This window comes from Amblyomma maculatum, chromosome 1, assembly GCF_055883805.1.
Source record: "Amblyomma maculatum isolate TAMU_Amacu chromosome 1, ASM5588380v1, whole genome shotgun sequence".
NCBI classification, from domain to species: Eukaryota; Metazoa; Arthropoda; class Arachnida; order Ixodida; family Ixodidae; genus Amblyomma; species Amblyomma maculatum.
The window spans coordinates 453,156,859-453,162,858 of NC_139344.1; the positions used below are offsets into that span (position 1 = coordinate 453,156,859).

General features: G+C 43.5%; 1 protein-coding gene across 1 annotated transcript in view; it reads right to left on the bottom strand.

Annotated features, from left to right (window-relative positions):
- The window catches only part of LOC146209671 (thiol S-methyltransferase TMT1B-like), an 80,701-nt gene extending 74,701 nt beyond the window's left edge, over positions 1-6,000 (bottom strand). The window contains exon 1 of the mRNA XM_084603006.1: positions 5,929-6,000. The gene's annotated coding sequence lies outside the window, so the exon portion shown is untranslated. The remainder of the gene's footprint in view (positions 1-5,928) is intronic.

Here is a 6,000-nt window from a genome sequence, read left to right on the forward strand (position 1 = left end):
CGCGGATGGCTGACCTCGCCCAGGTATAGTTATAAATACAGCTACCCTGTAATCGCTATATCTCCGAATGACTTACACTTCTGCTCACATCGAAAATGGCGCGGTCAGGTATCTGTGTTACACTGCAACATCCGGAGTGCTGGGAAAACCCTGGATCATTTGGTTGCTTATCTGTCGCATTACTCGTATCGTTTTGATGTTATTGCGCTGACAGAGACATGGCTCAAGCAAGGTGAAACTGTTCAAATTCCTGGGTACAATTTCCTCTCGCGACCGCGGGATAGTGTATCACGTGGTGGTGGCGTCGCACTTTTTGTTCGAAAAGGGATCGATTACTGCTGTAAATGCAATGCTAGTTATTAAGCAGGTGCAGTTGAAGCTCTGTTCATTGAACTGAAGTGTGGCATCATTATAGGTGTTGTTTACCGTCCACCTAGCGCTTGTCTAAACAAATCCTATACCGTAATGGAAACTACGCTATTATCACTTGCGACGGATAAATCGTCTGATTGTCTCTGGTAATTTCAACATTGATTTGTTGAAAGATTATTGCCGTGATTACCTCTTGCTGATACAGTCCTTTAAATTGACAAATTTTGTAGATGAGCCAACTCGAGTCACTAACCAATCCGCCTCTCTGATTGTGAAGAACATCTGATAATTTGATCAAATACGAAGAAAGAAACCAAGAAAGGAGGAAGAAGAAGAGAAAAACGTGAAGATTGGCTCCAGGAGCGCGAGGCACGAGCAGGGGAGAACAGGCGAGCAGCGGAGCCGATCGGCTGTCCAAGGAGCTCGGAGCGGTGCGTTTTCTGCCAGGCCTGACCCGGGGATCCAGACCTGGGGCCTGCTGGCCGTATCCTCTACTGTTCTCCTGTCGTCCACGAAAACTCGGAACGGTGGTCGGGTCCGGGAGTGCCACAGCGCGAGCTCTTCACTGGCACGAGCGTTCGGCGCCGTGCTGAGCCCAGGCACGTCAGGAAGGCCTAACGCATCGGCCGTGGAAAGGCAACTCGAGGCCTCTTGCCTCTACTGGGCCCCGTCCGGCGGCCTAGCCTTCCGCTGGGCTTACTGAGGCCCTACTGCACCGACCCTACAGAACTCTGACTACACGGAGCGTCTGCACCGGCTTCTCCACCCAACGAACTAACTGGTGACTGTAGATAGCTTAGTGTTAAGTCTTTGACCCACTTGATCGTTCTACTCTCGTCCCGTTCATGTGTACATAAAAGTATTCGTTGTTAGCTTGGTCAGTCTGGTCGTCTATTTAGATTACTGTCTCGGAATAAGCCACAGAATAAGGTGGCCAGAAGATCTAAAGAAAAGAACCTCACACTGATTGATCATGTCCTTTGCAACACGGACATAAATGTGTTTGCTGGCGTGTGCGACATTGCCATCTCGGACCACAATCCCGTCTTTGTTCTTTATTCCTGTGACTCTTTGCGCTGTCCTTCCGATCAGATTAAAAAACGTACGAACCGAATCGATAACGCTCAAGTGCGATTGCTGCTTCAGTGCACCGGTTTCGAAGGCGTGCATGATGACGACATAGATAATGAATATCAATATCTGGTAAGGAAAATCACAGATGTCATTGATCGATCCACTTCCACATATACTAAGCGTAACTACGACCATGGTATATGCCCTTGGATGACAAAAAAGATATATCTTGAAGTCCTGAAAAATAAATATTCATACTATCATAAGTGGAAAAACAATCTAACAAATTAGGTATTAGCGGGAACCGTTTCGATGCTACAGAAGTAATTCGGTCGCATAATGAGGAACTCAAAGAAACAATACTACACTAATCTTATTACGAGACAGGAAGGAAATTCCAAAAAGATATGTTGAATTGTGAGCAATGTTGTTGGATTAAGAAAAAAATAACATATCCTTCCGGACGTAATGTCAGAGGAAGTGGCTGATACCTTCAATAATCATTTCGTCGATCGCGGAAGAAAACTGGTTATTGTCTTCCCTTCAATAACGCCTCGCTTAGGAAGACATATAGCATCAAATAAAACCTTCACTTTCCGGGAGATAACTGAAGAAGAAATGAAATCAGTAATTAAAACTCTGCGAGAAAACAAAGCTTGTGGTTATGACGGTATACCATCGAAGGTGCTAAAAGACAATATCGACATTCTTTGCACCCCCTTATGCAACATAATTACCCAGCGATGGTTAGCTCCCAGTATCCAATAAACTTGAAGATTGCGAAAGTTGTACCAGACTACAAGGCAGGAGATCCCAATGACCCCAATAGTTAGATCCATATCTGTGCTTAGCATAATAAATACTGTTTTTGTAAAAATTAATATCCTTAAAAGTTTACAAGTTTCTGCTTGATAATAATGTAATCTGTGCTGAGCAGCATGGCTTTATCTCAGCCAAATCAACAACCACTGCTGTCGCATCAATTTCTCACCGTATTAACACTGCTCTTCACAAAACTCAAATTGCAATACTAATATTCCTTGACATAAAAAAAGGCATTTGAGTAGGTGTGTCACACAGTGTTCTTGAAAAAAATTAAAAACATGTGGTATTAATAATGCGTCTCCCCAGTTCTTTGATAGCTCTACCTATCCAACAGAAAACAAAAAGTAGTGCTGAGTGACAGACACTCTACACTACTACCCGTGACTTGCGGGGTCCCGCAAAGATCTGTATTGAGTCCTGTTTTGTTTTCTATTTTCGTGAACGACCTACGCAGGCCGTTCAATTTTCAATGGTCTTCATGTATGCAGATGACACTGCTCTTTTGTTCGCATTTGAGTCACTCTAGGGCCTAGAAAATACGATAACGTCCGAACTGTTTAATGTTTCAGAATGGTTTCGTGCTAATAATCTAACAATAAATGTAGATAAAACTAAATATGTAGTATTCCAATCGAAGAGAATAAACATTGACCCTAGCACCGATTCATATATCTCTAAACAATAATTGTGTTCAGGTTTCTTGTTTCAAATGCCTTGGTATCATCTTTGTCCAACACTTGCACTGGCAAGAGTAGATAGATATCTAAAAAACTAGCTTTCAGTTGCTACGCGCTTGCCAACGCGAAAAGGTATCTCCCGTACACGATACTGCATTCCCTGTATTTTTCATTATTTCACTGCCACATTAGCTACTGCTGCGAACCTTGGGGACAAACGAACAAAACTTATTTACATCCCTTGCAGATACTGCAGAAGAGAGCACTGCGTATATTATATCACGTACAATATATCACGTATCCTCCAACTGCAGCAACAATTATTTATTTCTAGAAAATTTCTAGAAAACTTTCATTAGAATGCATGCTTAATTACAAAATCTGTGTGTTGGCAAATAACATCATTAATAATGGTATTCCGCTACCATTTGGTACTTTCTTTTTATCTCGCAATACAAGACATGCATTAAATGACAATTTCAACCGGCCTGCCTGCCAAAATGTGTACGGAGAACGTTTAGTGCAATTTTCTGGAGCAAAAAATTGTAACACGTTGCCTATTAATGTGAAACTTGCAGATAAATTTAAGATGAGTTGCAAAATGTTCTTCATTAACAGCCAAGAAGAGTTATAATTCTCTCCCCCCCTAACCCCCCCCCCCTTTTTTTTGTGGGCTTGCGTTTGGTATTACTCGCCTATTGTTTGCTGAAATGCATTTCCTTTGTGCGTGTTGATTCTTTTTGTTTCATTTTGTTTGTGTGTGTGTGCTCATTAAGGCTGCCAGATCAAGTTTATTCTGTACTGGACCGTCTACTAGCCCCACGGCTATCGGTCCAAATATTCTTTATGTATTTCGTTTCATACAAATAAAGATCACTTTGATTAATTGATTAATAGATTTATTGATTATTTGGTTGACTGATTGACTGAAATAATTATTCGTCATTTTAAAGCCCCTTTGTTCCGCTCTTCCTCTGGACCCACCAGAAACCTAATCTAGGGTAACTTTAATCTGTGACCGAAATGCTTCATTTACAGCGAACAGCTGGCGCAATTTGTAGGTGCCAAGGCTTGGAAACATTTACCGTTAGAGATAAAACATTCACATGGAACTCACAAAACATTAAAAACATGCTTTAGAAAAGTTATATAACCAATGTGGGCGGTCGTTTTATTTTGTGTATGTTAGGCTATGTTTCTTCTTTACCATTTTGTTGAGTGCTCAGTAACAGACAATGTACACCTCATCTTTAATATATTTCAAGTAATGTATTTCATCTCCACACAATTTGTTTTATTTTGGTCTTTCGTCTGTAAGGGTGTAGCTTCATTTCACACATAAACTGTCTTTGTTGATATGCATTTTTGTTTTGAACCTTCGACTGGCCCTCTGCTATGAGTTCAAGCAGTGTTTGGTAGTTTGTAAGGCAGAAGTAGAAATATAAATGAAATGAAAGGACATCACTTTGGCGACTTAGCGCTCTAAAAATAACGTAACGATCGGTGAAGATCACGGCGATGCTGAAAGACAGTGTAGTGATGTCCTATACATATCGACAAGATACTGGAATGAGCACCACGTGATAGTTATTGCAAGAACGCTATTCACATATGAACACGCAATGTTCCACGCCCACAGCGAAATGTAAATGAAAAGAGACATGCAAGACTTAGTGGTGATACTACTTGCGAAAGGTGTGTGGCGTTAAGCATGAAGCACAGTTTTACAGCGCCAGTCTTTGCCATTTCGACTTTAGGCAGGTTGACTACACGGACGACCAGTTTGAACCACTGAAAATTTAAAGGGCCACTGTCCAGGGAAGGGCCTTTTAAGCAAAGGAGCCCAGTGTTTCAATCAGGTACCGGAGATAGTCTGTGCAAAATGCTACAGTGACACGCGCGCCGCAAAGCATCGAAAATACAATTCAAAGCTCTCTCATGCTCTCCTGCGGGAAGCCAGCTTCCCCGTTTCTTGCGCTGGCCCGACGGGCGACAATAATGACGTACGTACCGCGAACGACGTCCATTGGTCCGTCTCACTGACTGACGGGAGAAGGATGGGTGCCTACCGCTAGCTGCGCGCTTTACCCTCGCCACGGCCAGACTGAATCCAGCGGCGCGCGCTCCCTCGGCCATTTTTTTTTTTTTTCGCGCTCGCGGAATGCCACGCCCCACCTCCCGCCCAACGCGGAGGATGAAGGGGAATTTGTCTTGCGGAGGCTAGACGACCTCGGGCAGGAGAGTGAAAAACCTTTGCGAGGAAACGGAAGGAGAGAACATGACAGAATCGGGTAATTGCGGTGGCTGTAACTGCGTCATTAGTTACTCTTTTTAAAAACATTTTGCGACCTTGCGTTCTAGGGGCGAAGTCTCACAGTTACCGGGGAAGAAAATATTTTCGACCGGAGGGTGGACCGTGGGCCTTTAAAGCCGCAACCCGAAAAAATTAAGTCTCGATGGTCTTTTATCGGGTTTCCTCCCTTGGGAGCATCCGAAGCGTCGGGAGTCACCTGTCCAGCGTGAGACTGGAGAGCTTTGTGTTTCGCCTCCATCGAAACGCAGTCACTGCTGCCGAGTTCGAACCCGTGTAACTAGGATTACTAGTCGAGCGCCTTAAGAACTGTGCAATGCTTGAGAGGAGGATGTCTAAAGCGACTGCTTGCCACTAACATTATATGCATTAAGAAAGGCTGGGACTGGGACTGGATAGAACCCTGGACACTCGGCTGAGTACTTAGCGCCTTAACCACTGTGCCCCCGCTTGCTGGCTTGCCCTCAGCATTGTATAAGCGTTAGAAGGTATGGTCAGATGACGTGCTGCTTTTGAGTTCAATCAGTTATCCCTAGTATTCCAAAACAATGTTGTGCTGTCTAACCAGTGCATTATCACTACTCGCGCTGCAAAACTCTTGATTATATAAGCTAAATATTCCATGAGCAAATGTGTTAGTGACCGGAATAAAGTGGAAAGTTAACTCACCGTTTCTGCTCTGCTTTCACATTGGTATAACAAAGAAAACTAAGCCACGCGCGTCACACATGCAGTCGCGGC